At 38.5% G+C, this 20664-nt stretch overlaps 1 long non-coding RNA gene across 1 annotated transcript in view; it reads left to right on the plus strand.

Annotated features, from left to right (window-relative positions):
* Positions 1-4387: 4387 nt before the first annotated feature.
* Positions 4388-20664, plus strand: part of LOC309491534 — a 53091-nt gene continuing 36814 nt past the window's right edge. Inside the window, exons 1-2 of the long non-coding RNA XR_014203166.1 lie at positions 4388-4480; positions 5049-5238. This is a non-coding gene — a long non-coding RNA (uncharacterized lncRNA). The remainder of the gene's footprint in view (positions 4481-5048; positions 5239-20664) is intronic.

Raw genomic sequence — 20664 nt, forward strand, 5'->3', positions numbered from 1 at the left:
TGTACAGGTGTGCATAAGAGACTTCTTTCATTAAAGGGTTAGTTCAGCTAAAATTGAAAATTCTGTCATTAATTACTCTTCATCTTCGGAACACAAGATTAAGATCTTTTTTATGAAATCTGAGAGCTTTCTGTCCCTCCATTGACAGCTACGCAACTACCACTTTCAAGCCCCAGAAAGGTAGTATAGACATCATTAAAGTAATCTTTTAAAAATATTTAAAATAAATATTCTTAATATTCTAATATATAATAATATTAAATATTGCGAAAAAAACAAACATAATTTACCACCTTATTTACAAAATATTAATCTCCAGCATGCGTTCATGCAACAACAACACACATGCGCCACGGTGCTTTTTCGGTGATTACTTATTCCCTTTCTGGGGCTTGAAAGTGGTAGTTGCATAGGCTGTCAATAGAGGGACAGAAAAATATCTTCATTTGTGTTCCGAAGATGAACGAAAGTCTTATGGGTTTGGAACCACATGAGGGTGAGTAAATAATGACAGAATTTTCAGTTTTGGGTGAATAATCCCTTTAAGATTAAAACTCTTAGCGACCCCAATCTTTTGAACAGCATCATGGTAAATAAACATTTATGATTATCCTCTTATTTGTTTCTTCAGGGAGACAGTTTTACATTTCAGCCACGGCTGGACAGGATGGAGGCAGAGATCCACCGGCAGACACAAGTGCTCAAAGAACTGCAGGTCACGAACGGTGACGCTCACTTCTCAAAGGATGCAGCCATGGTAAAGACAAAGCATTTAATAAATGATAAAAAAAAAATGGGTAACACTTTATTTTACAGTGTCCTTGTTACATATGTTACATGTACTTACAATAGTATTAACAGTTAATTATGCATAATTACATGCAACTAACCCTCAATCAAACCCTAATCCTAACCCTATAGTAAGTACTTGCACTTAATTAATATTACTCAGTACTTAAATATATAATTACACTGTAACAATGACACCGTAAAATAAAGTGTAACCAAAAAATGTAATGAGATAATAAAGCAAGCATACGTGTAAGTGTGCCATGGTAAAGGTTGTGCAAGTAATGCTTCTCGTAAAGAGTAGGGGTGTAACTCCGGTGTCCTGCCCAAATTCCCTCCATTGGCCTTTATCAATCATGGCCTACGAATAAGAATCCTCATGCTTTCAATTGGCTTTATCACTCTCTCTCCTCTCCACCTATAGCTGGTGTGTGGTGAGCGCACTGGCGCCATTGTTCTGACAGTGGATGCTGCACACTGGTGGTGGTTGAGGGGAGAGCGCTCTATAAATGCCTCATTTCATTAAGATGTGTGTGTGTGTGTGTGTGTGTGTCCAGGCTGAGCTGCAGCTTCAGGACGAGAAGGTGTGCAGTCTGCACTCAATGAAAATTGGTAAATCCCCTGGTATTGACGGGCTTTCAGTAGAATTCTATCTTCACTTTTGGGAGTTTATTAAATTGCCTTTATTTCATATGTATAAGGAATGCATCAGTCAGGGAGAGATGACCTCTACAATGAAACAGGGAGTTATATCCCTTATACCCAAGTCAAGCAAGGACCCTTTATTAATTGACAATTGGCGGCCTTTTACTCTTTTAACATTAGATTATAAAATGTTAGCCTCTGTTTATGCTAAAAGATTACGTACTGGTCTAAATAACATTATTTCAGAATCTCAGTCGGGCTTCATGAAAGGCCGTCACATATCTAATAATAAAAGGTTAGTATTAGATGTGCTAGATTACTCTAATTTAATTCACTCAGATGGTCTCATACTTTTTCTTGATTTTCAAAAAGCTTTTGATTCCTTAGAACACACATTTCTTTTTCGCACTCTAGAGTTATTTGGATTCGGTAAATCATTTATTGATACTGTAACCATGTTTTATAGAGATATTAACAGCTCAGTGATCGTTAACTTTGATACATCCAAAAGGTTTGACATCCATCGTGGAGTCAGACAGGGCTGTTTTTATTTCTTTTAGCCACTGAACTACTTTGTCTAAGGATTAACCAAAATGAAAGTTTGACAGGAATCTCTATATTTGATCGAGAGTTTAAAATTGCACAGTTAGCTGACGACACCACACTATTCTTGGAGGATAAAAAACAGTTACCTAATGCTCTGGAATTGGTGGAACAATTTTCTTGTGCTTCGGGTCTAAAACTTAACATTTCGAAATGTGAAATTATCTCAATTCATGATATTTACATTTACATTTACATTTATTCATTTAGCTGACGCTTTTATACAAAGCGACTTACAATTGCTATATATGTCAGAGGTCGCACGCCTCTGGAGCAACTAGGGGTTAAGTGTCTTGCTCAGGGACAAATTGGTGTCTCACAGTGGATTCGAACCCGGGTCTCTCACACCAAAGGCATGTGTCTTATCCATTGCGCCACCACCACCCCCTCGTATAGATGAGACATCATTGGAGGGGATCCCAGTTAAAAACTGTGTAAAATATCTATATCACTAAAAATCCAGTTGGATTTTTTAAACTTTTCTGATTTAAACTTTTACAGACTTTTACTTTTCTTTTAAACTTTTCTGATAAAATGACAAAAACTAAAAACATCTTTAACATCTGGCTTCAGAGAGATCTTTCATTATACGGTAGAGTCCTTTTATCTAAGGTGGAAGGGCTCTCTCGCTTTGTATACCCTGCTCTTTCTTTGTTTATCAATGATAAAGCTATAAGGGAAATTAACAAAATATTTTTGGATTTTATTTGGAAAAATAGGCCTCACAAATTGAAAAAAGAAGTACTCTCTAATTCCAGAGGTGAAGGTGGCCTTGACTTTTTAGATTTTGCTGATACTATAAACACCTTTAAAGTAAACTGGCTGAAAAGATGCCTTGTGAATCCAGTGTCGTTATGGTTTTTCATTCCTAATAATATCTTCAACAAACTCGGTGGCCTGTCTTTCCTATTAAAGTGTAACTTTTTACCTAGCAAGTTACCCATCTCCTTATCTAACTTTCATCAGCAATGCCTTCTCTCGTGGAAATTGTGTTTTGTCCATTGCTTTCCCCCCCACAAAGTTCTCCTTTGGAATAACGCGGATATAACCGTTAGAAATAAATCTCTCTTTTTCCCTAGATGGTTTAACAATAATTTTAATTGCATTCTATCTGTCTTTGATGATTCTGGTCATATTCTAACTTACAAGCAATTTTTGAATCACCATAACTTTCATACTAACGGTATTCATACTATATAGAACGTGTGGTGAAGTATCCGGTCACTCTGAAGTGATGGGTCCGGGCTGAGGACCCAAGCAATCCGATTGGTTCAAAGCACGTTTTATGGGTAATCGCTTTAGTGCCTGCTTACAAATCAACCAAAATCACTTTATTATAGAAGACGTTTGTACTACGTTATAACGAGTCATTAATGTATTTAATGTATTTTAAATTATACGTTTCATATACTAGTATTTAACCCTGCCCTGCAGACATGTATGGGCACCTTTTGAGGACACCTAATAAAAGTGGTGGAGATCAGGCAAGACGTGGTGCTATAACTGTCAAAAAAAGCTTTCCTAAGTAAATTGCCTGTATTGGCTGTAAATGGTATTTTCCATCAATCATCTAAGTTTATTTGTTTATGTGGATCCCCATTAGCCACTACCTAGGCAGTGTCTACTCTTCCTGGGGTCCCAACAAGTAAAAAATACAAAACTACATGTAATCAACAACAATAAAAAGTCAAGTCAATGAAACATACTAACCCAACATTCATTCCAAATATCAAAATCAACAATTTACTATATATAGTGTCATTAAATGTTCCTTTAAATATTTTTTAAAAACTACTTTTTCTTGTAAAAATGTGTAATATATCAATGGTAAATCATTCCATATTTTCATTCCTCTATACATTACAGTCCGTTGTTTACCAGTGGTTTTCGAAACAGGAAATAAAAAACATCCCTTTTATTCATCCTGGTGTAAAAAATATGACTAGTACTACTATACAAAAGTTGGGAGTACAGGACATTAGGAACTCTAGACACAGAAATAATTCTTATAAAATAAAGCAGAGACAATCCTTCACCAGTGCATTCTTGGTATATTAGCTCTTCTACAACAGTTTAAATTGAGCCGTGTTGCTCTGTTCTGGACAAATTTAATTAATTTCTTTCTTTTTTTTATTTACTTGATGCACTCGATCACACCACTGGGCAATAGCACGCGATTCATCCAATCACTGATTGTGCTGCAGTGACTGACACCCCTGAGAGCCAACAGTAGCGGCATATTCATAAGGCCCGCCCACAGGTCGCGCCCGCGCTGCTGTCCGCATGAGCAGAGGGAAGGGAATCAGATGAGACAGCAGAACGGAGCATTTCTCCAGAAACTCCTTCTACTAAATGATAATCATAATCTATCGGGAAATGTGATTGTGTGCACTTGGAAACTTTGGATGCATCAGCCTGGAGTGTTGTCGTCAGAGTGAGAAAGGTGAAGTGGAAATCGGAGTAAAGATTTAGTGGATCCCAGAGTGATAATCTTTATTGAATAATCTTCTTTAATTGAATATATAATGCAATCTCGTTTTGATGAGTGACTTTTTTTTTTTTATCATATGTTATCTTATGAAAGATATGTCAATTTCAGAAATGATTTGATATGAGCTGAGTCGAGTAGGCCGCACTCACAGCGCGAGCTGAACTAGTTAGCCGTGGGCTAAAGCTACCACGTGTAAAGGCCAATTTATACTTCTGCGTCGAGTGTACGCCGTAGTGTGCGCGTCAGGGTACGGCGAAGGGTACGACGTATGGTACACGTCAATGCGTATGCTACGCCGTACCTTCTACGCGCACCCGACGCAGAAGTATAAATTGGCCTTAACAATGATCATTGTATCATGAGTTGAGACAATGAGCGATTAATGAGTGTCGATGTGTTAAATAACTGTCGAAATTTTGGATTAATGTGTCATTTGAGCTGCGCATGTAAGTTATATGATTTGTTACTGAAATGTTGAATCAGAAATTAATTATTGTACGTTTGCCTTGTGTTTTTCAAGGCTGCGTTTTCTTGTTCTCTGTTTTTTTCCTATGTGAACGTGATCGGCAAGTGTATCCTGTTTTGTGCCATAAATAATCCTGTGGAGGTGAATCGTCTACCTAGTGGATGCAATTAAATGTGCACAAATGGCTAGCTGACCAGTGCCCATGGACCTTCCCTTTTGAACCATAATTTGAAACCATCATCTGGTAGGATAATTACAATTTTCTTTAGTTTTCCAGACTCAAAAGACTTTTTTTTTTTTTTTTTTTGACTTCTGAAATGGAGAGACTTTGTTTTTTGTAGGGCTGTAATCAACCAAAGAAAATCTTGGTCGACTGAAATCCTGAAATTTTCGACTAAAAATGACGTTAGAAAAAAAAAAAAGTTAAATGAATTAGCTGCGCACTGTACGCAGTACTTGGTAGCCTTGTTGTCCGCCTAAATGAATTATAAATAAACATAAAAAACAAGTAGGCTATTTGCAGTATATTAAAGCTGCCGTCTGCAAAAATTTTTTGATCATATTCAGTGAAATTGACACTATAATCCGACAGAACAACATAAATAAGGTGGTTTTAGAAAAAAACCCGAGCTTCTAACTCCACCTGGAGCGTGTTATTTGTTTTGCAAAAATCCACCGCTCCCGCTTCATCAGGTCCAATCAGCGCAGGGGGGTGTGAGATCTGACTGTCAATCACAGGTCGTGCACACGCCACAGATCCCCCCTCACTCGCGCACGTTAATATCACGTGCACACGCCACGCCTGAAGTTCGCTAGGAGATTGCATGAAGCGTGATGGCGGAGAGAAAATCTACTAAAATGCTTCCAATTCCTCGGTTATTGCTATCTATGGATAGATTAGCCAGGGCAGCCTACCTCCGAGTCCATGGTGTTGATAGATGCTGAAGAGACGGACGCGTTCACAGAAAATCAGGTACACACGCACAGTGACGCACTGACGAGCACGACCTCGATGGGAGGGTGCTCGCTGGTAGTGGGGAGGGGCATGAGAGTTAGTTAGTTAGTTTTATTTAAAGTTTGACAAGGCAGGATATTGAGGGACAAAACCCTGAAATGTATCAAACAGAACACATACTCAAAACAACCTTACCTAATTGAAATAAATTAATTAAAGAAATAATAATAAATAAAACAACCAGGTAGAGTAAAAACAGATACACAAAAAACCTGGAATACATCAGGCATCATGCAAAAAACAAACAAACTGTAAATTATTTATAAAACAGTTTAAGAGCACGTGGAATAAAAGAAAGTTCATGTCTTTTTGATTTACTCCTGGGCACAACAAACTCCCTATGCTGCCGTAGTAGGTAAGTAGGTCTTGGAGCCACAGACAAGAAACAATGCAGTGGTGATGAACTGTCTTTGAGTAATTTTGTAAAAGTACGTATAGTGGCCTCGTCACGCCTCTCACTCAGTGATGGGACAGTAGAAGTTGGAACACCTATTATCCGACAGCAACGTTTTTGGACCCTCTCTAGCTCATCAGAGAGACCTTTAGGTAGTCCACCCCATACTGGGCTAGCGTACTCAAGGACTGGCCGTATAAATGTTAGATACACTTTCATTAAAACATCACAAGGGAGACCCGCATTTTTAGCAACACAGAGATAGTGTATTCTAGGACGCACCTTCGAAATCATGTACTTAATGTGGGCATCCCACGACAGATCAGAGGAAATTTGGACTCCAAGCAGTTTAAAAGTGGAAACTCTGCCAATTGCATGTCCTGATATTATGGGAGAGGAAGGGCAGGGAATGTTTTCATCTTTCCTGGCGCTTATGACCATGTCCACAGACTTACCTCTATTCATTGCCAATGAAAATTCCTGTCCCCAATCCGCCACTGAATCCAAGGCCCTCTGAGTTAATCCTGGTAGGGATCCCATTAAAAATTCAGTAATTGTTAAATCATCAGCATATTTTACCGGAATTACTGAAGGAGGCAGAAAGGAATCCAAGCTGTTTATGGCGATGACAAAAAGCAGAGGGGATAGAAGACCCCCCTGAGGAACACCAGCTGAAACTGGATAGGAGTTAGACACACAGGAGCCCCATTTCACCTTTTGCTCTCTGTTACTCAGATAGCTCCTTACACTGAGCCAGAGCGGTCGTCTGACATTCATGTCAGCTAAAGCATAGAGCAGTTGACAATGATCAATTGTGTCAAAAGCTCGAGTAAAATCAACAAAAACAGCATGGATGTCCAATTTAGGATTGGTGTTAAGTGCATCATGCCAGGATTGCAAAATTTGAATCAGAGCAGTCTCAGTTGATCTGTTCGCCATGAAGCCATGTTGTGATGGTTGAATTTTAGCAACTGTATCCTCCAGAATGGCATCTCTGAGGATTCCTTCATACACTTTTCCAACACAGCTGAGTAATGAAATCTGCCGATAGTCTACTGGAAAACTGGGCTTTGTTTTTTTGGGAACAGCCTTGACCACAGCCTCCTTCCATTGTTTTGGGAAAATATTATTTTGCATGCACGTGTTAAAAATATCACATAGCACCGGTGCCAGTTCCTCGTGAAAGGTCTCTAATGTCCAAGGAGGAATGTCGTCAGGACCAGCAGCCTTTGCTGCCTTCACTTTGCGTAGTTTGACCTTAACTTGTCCAATACTCAAAAGAGGTATACTACAACTGGATAAATTGCAGGCAACCTCTTCCTCAGACGGAGAAATATGACTTGCATAATCCCACACAGAAGCAAAGTGCTTTGCCAAGTGATCACATTCACATTGCATGATGTTATGATCCTGAGACACCACATCACTCTTATCTTCTTCCATCCCCATTAAAGCCTTCACAGACTTAAACCATTGTTTAGGCTTGGTGTTTTGCAGTTTCTCGACCTCATGTTTATAATATTGTTTCTTTGCATTCTTAATTTTTTTGGCAATAATTGTTTTTAGTTTACTGTAGGATGTTTTATTGCCAGAACAAAAGGCACGCTGTCTTTCTTTTATCAGATCTTTGATTTGTATGGTCATCCAAGGTTTGTCATTATTTGTAATAGAAACTTTCTTAAATGGAATTGTTTTGTCTAAGATAGACTTGATCGTGGAAGTGAAGGCACTAACCTTAGCCTCGGGGTCCGTAGCCTCATGAATGTGAGAAAAATCAGAAGTATTCATGAGAAGGCCCAATTGCCTATTTGTTTCAGAAGTACGTTTTCTACAAAAAATGTGCTTGACAGGCTTGGTGGGCCAGGTTCCAGCATTTAGCAGGATAGTCTCATGGTCAGAGGAGCCAACAGGAGGCAAATGCTCTGGTGACTCATACATGGAGGAAATGTTAGTAAAGATTGAGTCTAATTGACTGGTCTTCCTTGTTGCTCCAGCCACTATTTGTTTCAGACCATGTCTGCTACAGATGGTTTCAGACTTGTACTTATTTGTATCACCGAGTATGACAATTGCGGCCTGTTGGTAATTGCATTCAATATTCCTAAGGCAGCAATCCAGGTACTGAGTGATTAGTGTGTCAGGTTGTGCTGTTGTTGAAGATTGCGGAGGAAAATACAGCACAGCTGCGATAATACAACTTAACCCTCGAGGGAGACGACTGGAACGTAACCAGACCCACAATGCTTAATATTTGTCGTCTTCTAGGTGAGTCAGTCGAATCTGAGTGATGTTTTCATCGACATACAAGGCGACTCCTCCTCCCCCACAGCCCTCACGATCCCGCCGATGTATTGTATATCCAGGCAGAGTTACAGTTGAGTCTGGGATATCAGCATTTAGCCAGGTCTCAGATACAGCAATAACTGCTGAGTTATTAGTCACAGCTATACTGTACAGCTCATCGCACTTGTAGCGTAAGGAGCGCACATTGGAAAGTAGAAAACCAGGCATGATTGGCCTTGATTTATGTTGGTTTGTCTCAATGTAAATTAAGTTCTTAGGATGGTAGCAACAGTCAGAAGAAGTAAACAGACTTAGCTCAGTCAGCTTCCTCTTAACATCCACTGTGGTCCCACAGAAAGAAGGACGATTTCCAACAATTGTAGATATTGTGCGAATGTAATTTTTCCCAGCTTTCTTACCCCTTGGGCGAGATCTAAGTCGTAGAATCCCAGCTTGCTGCAAGATGGTTTTAACTTCAGGAGCCAAAGGGGATGAATGTCTTTTCAAACTTAAATTGTTTTTAAAACCGAGTTGTGTCATTATTAACTTGGGGAAAGACAGAGACAGTTTCTTGAAAGGTTGCAGTGAAGAATTTTCATCCATCCAGCTGTAGTCGAGTAGGCCGCAATTTTCCTAGAATCCATCAAATATCTCCTCAGAGTAATTCCATCCAAGTGTCCTGATGCCCAATTTAGAAATAAAATCACACTATAAGGTGATCTGTTCGTGCATTTCTAGACTTTAAGTTAGTATTGTTTAAAAAGCTAAAAAAAAAGGTATGTTCTGAGCAGCTCAAAATTCATGCGGCTGCCCTTAAAAGCGCCACCTAGTGTTTTCTTGTAAACATTCAACATTTTGGCTAATCGTCCCAATCTGCCAGACTTGCCGACGGAAGCTTTAAAGGGATAGTTCACTTTGAAATTAAATTTTGGTATGTTTTAGCTTACCTCAAGGGCATCCAAGATGTAGGTGTCTTTTCCGCAGTAGTTTCAATTTTGATATTTTTAGGTCAAACCGTTCTTGTCTGTCAGTCATATAATGCAGGTCTATGGTCACCACCTCAAAGAGCATGCACAGAGTCCAAATTAAAACAATTCCCCGTCGTCCAAATTAAACAATTCCCCATCGTAAGTACACATTGATGGCCTAAGACACGAAACGAGCGGTTTGTGTGAGAAAACGAACAGTATTTATATAGTTTTTACCTCTTATACACAGCCATTTCGAAGTGATCTGACGTGTACGCAGACTGGTGCATAGATATACACTAGATGTCGCCTTAAAGACATTCGTTCCAATAAACTGCCGTAGACAAGGCGACATCTACAGGGTGGGCCATTTATATGGATACACCGTGGTGGCATGGGAGTGGTTGGTGATATTGAGGTCCTGTTTGTGGCACATTAGTATATGTCATGGTCACCACCCGTCTTGAGGAGTTTGCCCCCTCACATGTACTGGTGTGCCACAAACGGGACTTTGGTGTCACCAGCCATTCCCATGTTGTTGCGGTGTATCCATATAAAAGGCCCACCCTGTAGTGTGTATATATCTATGCACCAGTCTGCGTACACGTCAGATCACTTGGACATGGCTGTGTATAAGAGGTAAAAACTATATAAATACTGTTCGTTTTTTAACACAAACCGCTCGTTTCGTGTCTTAGGCCATCAATGTGTACTTACGATGGGGAATTGTTTAATTTGGACGACAGGGAATTGTTTTAATTTGGACTCTGTGCATGCTCTTTGAGGTGGTGACCATAGACCTGCATTATATGACTGACAGACAAGAACGGTTTGACCTAAAAATATCAAAATTGAAACTACTACGGAAAAAAAGACACCTACATCTTGGATGCCCTTGAGGTAAGCTAAAACATACCAAAAATTTATTTCAAAGTGAACTATCCCTTTAAATCGTTTTTGACCTAATTATTTTGCACTGAAATTAGTCTGACACACGAGTCTGTCGGCTCTGACAGCGTTGCATCACGTGCACCTGCACAATATCATAGCCTATGATTTCCGAAAATAGTACTGTTGTCAACTAGTGATATCACAAGAACTTTTGAGGAATATACAACCAGGGGTTAAATTGGGATTTATTATGTGGGGGGGCTCTCCCTAGGGGAGTCCGGAGGTATGCTCCCCTGAAAAAAAAGAAGGAAAAAACCCAACATTAAATGGCAATTTCTGGAGAGTTTTGTGCAAAGAAATGGAGAAATTGAGTGTTACATGATATGTGAAAAACTGCAAGGTTAAGAGCAAATACTTTGCATTGTTGTAGTATTAACAGGTATTAGGACATTTAGCATTTACATTACTGTTAATCAGCAGTGGTGGAATGTAACGAAGTACAAATACTTTGTTACTTTATTTAAGTACATTTTTCACATATCTTTACTTTACATAAGTAGAATCAATAGTGCATTGGCTACTTTTGACTTTTACTTCGTTACATTTTGCAGCAATTATTATACTTTCTACTCCACTACATTTCTACAATGTTTCGTTACATTTTCTGATCAGTTTTCCCCTGCCAAAACAGGGATTGAAAAATCTCCTGTTTTCGGTGCTGATGCGGTGGTGACGCGTTCATGTAACATGTAAGGGTGGCGCTGCCAATAAAGGCCTAAAAGCTGTCACAAAGAACCGGCAAAAGTAATGATTATGAATATGTAAAATATAGCAAGGAGACATTTTAATTGTTTATTAATGAACAAGTGTTTTCTAAAAATTACACATGTCTGTTTACTTTTTGAATTGTTCTGTTTAAAAGAAGACATTTCAAGCTTTCTATATTTTTTTTTACCTCAGAATAGTTTATATCTCACAATTCTGATTTTATAACACGAAATTTCGACGAATATCATGCAATTCTTACTTTATATCTCCCAATTGCGACTTTATTACTCAGAATTGCGACTTTATTTCTCACAATTCTGACTTCATATCTCGCAATTCTGAAAAAAAAAGGGGCGTCGCCACTTTTGAATAAGAAACAATATCAAGACTATAAAACTCTGCACATTACATTTTTGACTTTATTGATTCTGCTTTTATTCGTAATGCAATGGACCGGTCAACGGGACATAAATGAATCCTTAAAGGATGGCACTTTATGGGACATTTGCACAAAAAGAATAAATAACTTACCGTAGCCTATTTTATAAGTCGCTCCGGAGTCGCATATCAGTCAAAAAATGCGCCACGAGGAAGAAAAAACATATATTGCCTAAGTCGCACTGGACTAAGTCGCATTTTTTTAGAAATTTATTTCACACACACACAAAATAAATAAATATTTACAGACAGTTCTCCGTTACGGACGTGAGCGCTCTAAAGCGGCACTGAAATAATGTTTTAAAACTTTCACAGAGACCTCAAACTGAAAGCACAAAGCCTGTCTTTAAATTTAATTTCGTTTTGTATTAATTGTATCTTAATTTTAATCGATGTTTCATCAACCAATTGTCTGGATTTAATAAATAAGAAGTAAATATACTAGGCAATTAGAAAATAGATAATCAGGACATGGAGGCGCTGGCGAACCTGGAGCTCGTCTCATAAATGAACCGAAACTCAGCGTGGGCCTATAAGGTAGCCTATTGCCTCACAGACCTGAGACATATAGATAGCTTGAAATGTCTAATGAAATATTTTACATATTTGCCTGTTCCTTACAAAACACTGACAGTGGGGTTTTTGACTGGGTTTTTTTTTTCTTTTCTTTTTTTGAGCAGCTGCGGACAAATTCTTTCGACACGCATACAATAGACTATTACGTAACACTCTGCGCTTATGTTTTAAAAACATCATTTAACATATAAATAACAGTTTTTAAATAGCCCACTTAAAGTGTTTATTACAAATAAATGACTAAATGCTAAAAATGTAGACATTTTAATGAACAAACATATGCGTTGCATTTACAATTCTGTGAAAACAGCACCCCCACTTCCCGCGGCCCTGAATACCGTATTTTCCGCACTATAAGGCGCACCGGATTATAAGGCGCACCTTCAATGAATGGCCTATTTTAGAACTGTTTTCATATATAGGGCGCACCGGATTATAAGGCGCATAGAATAGAAGATACTGCAGTCAAACGTTTGACTGGGTTTGCGTTATGTAGTGGTCACCAACCTTTTCAAGCCTAAGATCACATCCAAAGTCCAAATGTAAACCAAGATCTACCACTTGCAAAAAAATATGAAACAACAAGTGGCTGAGCTGTAAAACCTTGTTTATATTTGACGCGTCCGCATGAGCACGAAGGTAATAAAAAACTAATATCCGTCTGCTCGGGCAGATTCGGCTCAAAGTCGTGCATCTTCGGATGCGGAGGCGCTCGCGCGGCAAAATGACGTCATTGTGACAGCGCGCGCGCCTCCGCATCCGAAGATGCACGACTTTGAGCCGAATCTGCCCGAGCAGACGGATATTAGTACATCTCATCACACCGGCACCCAGTTTGCGCGACTAAATCAGTTGTATGGTCTGGTGTTCAGTCTAAAACAAAACAGTTGCGTCAAGATGCCTCGTCTGTTTGGGGAGGTGCGCGCGCAGTCAGCGGAGGCTCGCGCTCCGGTGCCAGGCGAAAGTAAACAAAAGGTTTAAGTCAGCGGTTGTTTTACAGACATTAATATAAGGTGCCAGATCCATATATAAGGCGCTCCGGATTATAAGGCGCACTGTCGTTTTTTGAAAAAATTAAAGGCTTTAAGTGCGCCTTATAGTGCGGAAAATGCGGTAAAATGAATGTTATGTTCTGTGGAGAGTATCCGGTGGGTAGCCTAGTATTACTTTTGGTTTGCGCAGTGTAATTCACAGAATTACAAAAAAAATATTTTGCCACCTAAAAGTTAAAGATTTTTTTGTGTCACGTCCACGGCATGTGTAGCCTATTTCCCTCATATTAAATATTAAACGCATGTGTAGACTGATATTTTTCTAATGTCTGGACTCCTTTATTAAGGGAGTATTGATATAAACAGTTTTAATATATTGGTATTAAATGCATTTTCTGAGAATTTATATTTCAAGTTTTTACTGCATGTCACGTCCATAACGCTGGAATTGACATCACTTGATTACACATTGTATTACCTTGTTATGATATAGTGACCCATACAATGTGCCAAACATATTTTCCTTACCTTGTTGTTCAAGGCCAGGGCACTTTTTGTACAACCAACGTTGTGCTGAACTTGACAAAATTGATCTCCAGCGGCGGCCAGCAGCTTGTGAGTTTTTATTTATTTATTGTTTAAGGCGGTTGAAGGTTCTGGAACTTTTGCGCGCTTCCACATCCCGCGCAACTACTGATCTCCCAGGAACATTCATTATATATTGCTGCGTACATTTATCCGTGTCGGAGTTTTGAGTAGTAGCCTAAGATGTGCATGGCATGCGCGAGCAGTGCGCGATCATGGTCGACTGACAACGAGATTAAGCAGCTGAACAAGAATACAGCCGTGTTCCGATTGTTCTCATCTCTGTTCCGCCGAGACAAAATAGACATGCCATTTAAAAAATCTTTCATTTATTGTCAGAAATATGTTTTCAAAAGCATCACTTTCATCAAATTTGATGTGACATAATTTCCATTAGGCAACTGACTGTAAACAGGCACATCAGGACACAAACGAGCAGGCTTATGTGCCGGGGCTGAGCCCCGGAGAGCCCCGGCCCAATTTAACCACTGTATACAACATAATTTAGACAATTGTTTTTGTCATATGTATTATTAATAACTGACAGACACTATCATTTCAGCCGCTCTGTGCAGCTCGCATGAACATAGGAGCTCAGCTTCGCGGCTGAGACACGAATAGACTATTAACTTAAAGCTTTTACTCTTAAACACAAAAGGCACGTCCACTTTAATAAAAAAAGAATATTTATTAAACAAACCAGATCAAGAGCAGAAACGAAATAAAGTGCATAACTGAAAAATAAAGCATAGGCTCAAAACTAAAACAAACAGTGTAGCAGCTACAGTGCACAGCGCAAATTTGTATTCGACTTTTTTCCCGTTTTCTATTTAAAAAAAATGCTTCCACACTGCCGATGTCTTTGTTGACATGGTAGAAGAGGACTGACTATGAGTTAAACGCTCTCACAATTAAATTAATAATATTCAGCAAACCTTCTAGTAGCCTACTTTCTTCAATCTGTCTCTCTTCTCCAGTGGGTTGGGCTAATCCAAAAGAAGTGAAAGTAAGGGGGGTGTTCTGAAGACAGAGTGTTACCTGTGAAACAGGGGTGCTCTGAAAATACCCCCATTAGCAATTAGTACTTTCCACCTGATGAAATGAACGCGGCAAAACTGATGAAATGAACGCGGCAAAAAATCGACCAATCAGAATTTTGGTCGAGCCTGAACGTATCGACCAATTAATCGACTAATCGACTAGGAGATTACAGCCCTAGTTTTTTGTACTTGAACTGATCGAGAGAAGTTTGAACAACTCTTTAAACTGAATCATTTTGTTCACGAACTCTGATCAGCTGAGTCGTTTGATTCATGAACTTTGTTCAACTAAATCAATTCATCTCTCCAGCATTTCCAATTCATATTGTTGAACATACTATTTTACTATAGAAAGATAAGGTGGTTTATTGGAAGGAATTATGAATCAAGTTTTCAGATTTCTGTACAGCTCAAATCACACACAAATGCTCTCTTAAGCATTGTTTAAATATTCTGTTCTCTTTCAATAGAAAACAAAACAAAAAATGAATCAGCTGCATTAGAAACTCTTAAACTGCAAACAATTATTGTAAGAATAATAATAATAAAAAAATTGACATGACAATTGAGCTATTCTCATTCGCCTTTTAATTTACAGTATGAAAAAATTAACTGGCATGATATTCTTCATAACATCTCCTTTTGTAAGTCTTCATGAATATGGAACAAAATACAGGCAAGTGATAAGACCGTTATACCTAATAGTGTTACAATAATAAAAACAGCCCTGACTCCTACGCTCGATCAAGCTTTATTCTATGCAAAAATAACTCATCACATTACTGTAATTATATTATAATTGTTCATTTTATTACTATTATTAGTTGTATTGCATTCTCTAATAAAGAGATTTACTGCTAGTTATTTAGTTCCAGCTGGAGAACGTTCACCTCTCACCGGCTCCTCTTGTGCAGGGGTGTTTCCTCTTTAAGTGCTTTAACATGCATGTTGTGCTCCCGTGAAAAACGAGTTCCGCCTTGCATGTATTGCACACGACAGCATTCTTGGTTTGAAGTTTTGTGAAACTTTCACACACCTTGCTAGTTCGGATTCGTTTGCACTCTGTCATAATTCGCGCTGTTTTCTCTTCTACCGCAATAGCATTTGTAACGGCTGCATTACACTCTTACACTCGGGAGCAGCTTATTTCATGTAAACAGGATTAGACTGCGGCTTTATAAGCGGAGCTGATACGGGAAGTCCAACGGGATAGTGCACTTTCTGAGATTTTTTTTTTTTCTTTTCTCGTGACTCGTGAGATTGTCGTTTACATTATTCATTTGTTGGAAACGCACATTTATTTTTGACTTGTCGGAGTCGGGCTTTAACTACAGCACAAACTGTTTGCATTGCCCTAAGATTATTTGCAAGTGGCTCTTTCCTTTACACTATTGGAGATGCGGAGAACTTGATGGAAAGTGCTGTCTGTCGTGTCATTCGGAGTTTACCTGGCGCTTTTAGGTTTAAAAAACAGTTCTAGGTTTTTTTGTGGCATTTCCAAGCCACTGCAGACCCAATGTTGTAAAGCAGTTTTTTTTAAAGCAGTTTTTTTTTAGGCTATCATAATTTTTTATGAAGATCATGCAATCATGACCATGCCGATTACAGTATATGTCACTCAGGCTTCACTAACGTGATTGGTACCATAGACTGCCATCAAGGCCTCAATGAAGGGGATTATGTGAACAGAAAGGGGGTTCACAATGTAAATGTGCAGCCCAGTTACTATTGTAATTCCTAATATTCCAGATTAGTAATATTATATCAAATTTAAAAAAAGGCAGTTGACTAAAATCTTCCATATCACAAATGTGAAAGCAAAATGGCCAGGATCTGTGCATGACTTAAGAATTTTCAGAGATTCACATTTATGCACATTATTTGAAAGTGGTAAGGAAAGTTCCACAATTAAATATCAAGCTCACTGTATTACATACACTTATGCTGATCCTAACAGAACTGCATTTTTTCATAGGTGATTATGACATGTTCCTGCCTGCAGACAGGTGTTTTATGACCCCATTCCCTGACCCAAACCAGTTACAACGCAGCTCTAGCCAGGACAAGGGCACACAATGAAATGAACTTTGGCTAACTAAAGGGAAGATTTCAGTGTCTGATAAGTCTGAGGGTTGCACACCTGACACTGTGACATTGTTGCATGTGCCATATTAGTATTACACAACATTGCCAAAAAAAACACTTTTCATTAAATGTTTAATAAAAGACAAATATGCTTAGTTCCTTGAGTTTTATTTCAATTGTTCTTTGTAAAGTAAAGCCAGTGTTCAAATGCCTGCAACAAGAGATATTAGACACATGCCCCATGCAACAAATGAAAAGGAAAAGTTGTCTATACACTGCCCACCTGTAGGCCTATGTCTCCTCTGTCTGTGCAGACTCTTCTGTAGGCCTTTCTGTAGATGTGGAATCCTGCAACTTATATTGCAGCCATAAAGCATACAAGTATACATTAAGTAAAGTTATTTATGCACTTGCAGGTAGGCTAGTTCCTCCATATGACAGTTATCTGAGAGGGTTTATTCACTGTCCAGTGCAATGGAAACAAATGGACATTACAAAGTCTTATACTTTCTTTCCTTTGGAAAGTTAGAAAATGTCCACTTATATTTCAGCCACCACTTTCTTGGGAACAGATACAAGTGTGTATTATGTAAAAGTGCACAAAAGAGGAAAACACAATGTCATTACAATGAACTACACTCTGGAAAAATGTGATCAATAACTCATGGCAAAATATTTTTACATTAACATAAGTTTATCAGTTTTCACTTTCACAAGTCAAAGCAATTCATCATTACTCAAGATTTAACAGTTGAAATTACTATACGGCCTTAATTTAATGCAGCAAAAATTATTTTACAGTGTAGGCTACTAAGATCTTTTCTTTTTTTTCTCAGCCTTTTTCTTGGTTGCTTTTATAAACAGACAACCATTTATTTAACAGTGCCTTTTATAAAAGAGACTATAATATAGCAAAAAAAGACCTTCAAAAAAGTACTTCACTTTTATTTGTTCCCATGTTCTAGTGTGGTGACTCTGACATTACAATGAACAAAGTAATTATGCAATTATTAAAATACAAATATATAGGCTAATAAGTGATAAAAACATCTAACATGGCCACTTCTAACGGATTTAAATTGTCTGCTACTTTTTGCCAGCCCTCTCTCCTGGCTTTTGTAGACTTTGAGGTGTTCCTTGGTTAATTCCGAATAAACTTCGACTATTAGTTCTTGCTCTGCTGAGGAGAAAAACTGAGCGTGCTCTTTAGCCACGCTGAGCAGCCAATAGCAGAGTTGCTGATCAATATTTCTACTATCGATACATATCCCCTTTTAACCCAGCGCATGAAAGCGCAATTATCTCAGATAACTCAATCCAGCTATACTAATCATATCCGGCAAGTGTGTTCGAAGAACCTAATTAGCCAGATCATGATTAGCACGATGATATCATCTTGGATGTGTCATTTGATCTCGGATGTAATAAGCAACGTACGAAGAACGAGCCCCAGTTCGCTTCTTCCACGCTTGCTCTCGGGTTTTGCCATTTTGTCGTAGTATGCGTCGATATAAGACTCCAAACTTTCAATTGTCTCTTGTGCAAACGATTCCAGTTTCTTATGTTATGTAAAGATTACAGATTGAGTTGGGTAAATAACCTTTAAAGAGGGGTTTTGGCCTTAGCAGCGTCTCAGCGTGCCATCAGCATGCCTGATGTTGTCTGATTGTCTTTTAAGAGTTTTAATCTTAAAGGGATTGTTCACCCAAATTCTGTTATTATTTACTCACCCTCATGTGGTTCCACACACAAGACTTTTGTTCATCTTCGGAACACAAATGAAGATATTTTTCTGTCCCTCCACTGACAGCCTATGCAACTACCACTTTCAAGCCCCAGAAAGGGAGCAAGTAATCCATGTGTCTCCAGTGGTTTATCCGCAACTTAACAAAGCGACACGAGTGCTTTGTTTGTGCAAAAAAACACAATTTAGCACTTTATTTACAAAATATGAATCTCCATTGCGCGTTTACGAGAGCACCGTGGCGCATGTTTGTTCTGTTGATGCAAAAGCAGACGTTGTTGCATGAACGCATGCTGGAGATTAATATTTTGTAAATAAGGTGGTCAATTGTTTTTATTTAGTTTTTTCGCAAACAAAGCACTCTTTAATATTTTTTATAGATTAATGATGTCCATACTACCTTTCTGGGGCTTGAAAGTGGTAGTTGCGTAGCTGTCAATGGAGGGACAGAAAGCTTTCAGATTTCATAAAAAAGATCTTCATTTGTGCTCCGAAGATGAAGAGTAATTGACATAATTTTCAATTTTAGCTGAACTAACCCTTTAATGAAAGAAGTCTCTTATGCACACCTGTACAATTTAAAATAACTCTTTTCTATTTTTAATGTAATTTTTTCCTGTGATCAAAGCTGAATTTTCAGCAGCCATTCCTCATTCCCAGTGTCACATGATCCTTCCGAAATCAATCTAATATGCTGATTTGGTTCTCAAGAAACCTTTCTTATTATTATAAGAATAAGAATATATTTTGAATGGTATGGATGAGTGTCATTGGATACATTAGATTGCTTAAATTTTTCCCATCACATATATGGGGTATCATGCTTTATAATACACATCTGTGTGAGTTTATGTGTGTGTGCTGTGTCAGTCTGTACATGAACCAGTTCATCTGTTCTTTCTCAGATACCTGTAGTTTGTCCTTCTCTTTGAGGTATCCTCGCATTACGTTCTTTGCTTCATGATGTTTCAGCTGCGCTTCCTCCAATCTGTTTTCCAGAATGCGCAATTTCTATAAAACAAGCACACAAGTTCATTCATTTTCTTGCTTGAACTAACATATTTAGAAAGACTTGAGAGAAGGAAGAAGAGAATTTACATAGGAAGAATGACCACTTAAGGAAACTTATTGGCAGAGTTCCCTTCTTTACTCTAATTCTCATTATTAGGGACATTATTAGACAACCTAGTTCCTGGTTGTCAGGCAGAGGCTTCTGCTCTGTGGCTTCATGCTCTCGTACTGGAGCTTCAACTCCTCCAAACTCCTCCTCTGTGTGTCAGTGGTGTGTTTCATAGCATTCAGCTTCTTCGTTTTATAACACACACCTCCTTCTCCAGCACCGTCAGAGCCGACTGCACAACAAAAATTACTGTCAACCACAACTGATATGCAGGTGATTCTGTAACCACGGGCAATTTAACTGGATAGTACAAGTGAAAGAAGTGACAAAAGGTTTTTACTGATATAAAGGTTCATTGAACCCCACCTTAACAGGCATGTTCCTGAATGATGGATTCTCCATCCCACGGTCTTGAAAAACATCCTTGATTACTTGTTCCTCTCCCTGGAACAACCAAGACCAAGATATGCATCAAATACAGCTATAACGTGACTTAAAGGACAAGTTCGGTATTTTACACTTAAAGCCTTGTTTACAGATTGTTTCTGATGAAATAGAACGGTTAAGATTAAAATTTGGACACATGCTGCTTTCCCGAGAATTGAAACCTAAAATTCTCGGGACAGCAGTATGTGTCCAAATTTTAATCTTAACCGTTCTATTTCATCAGATGCGATCTGTAAACAGGGCTTTAAGTGTAAAATACCAAACTTGTCCTTTAAATGATATGGATATGTTTTAACATTACATGTGTGTGTTCATAATGTCTGA

Source organism: Leuciscus leuciscus (genome assembly GCF_965113295.1).
Source record: "Leuciscus leuciscus genome assembly, contig: HAP1_SCAFFOLD_334, whole genome shotgun sequence".
NCBI lineage: Eukaryota > Metazoa > Chordata > Actinopteri > Cypriniformes > Leuciscidae > Leuciscus > Leuciscus leuciscus.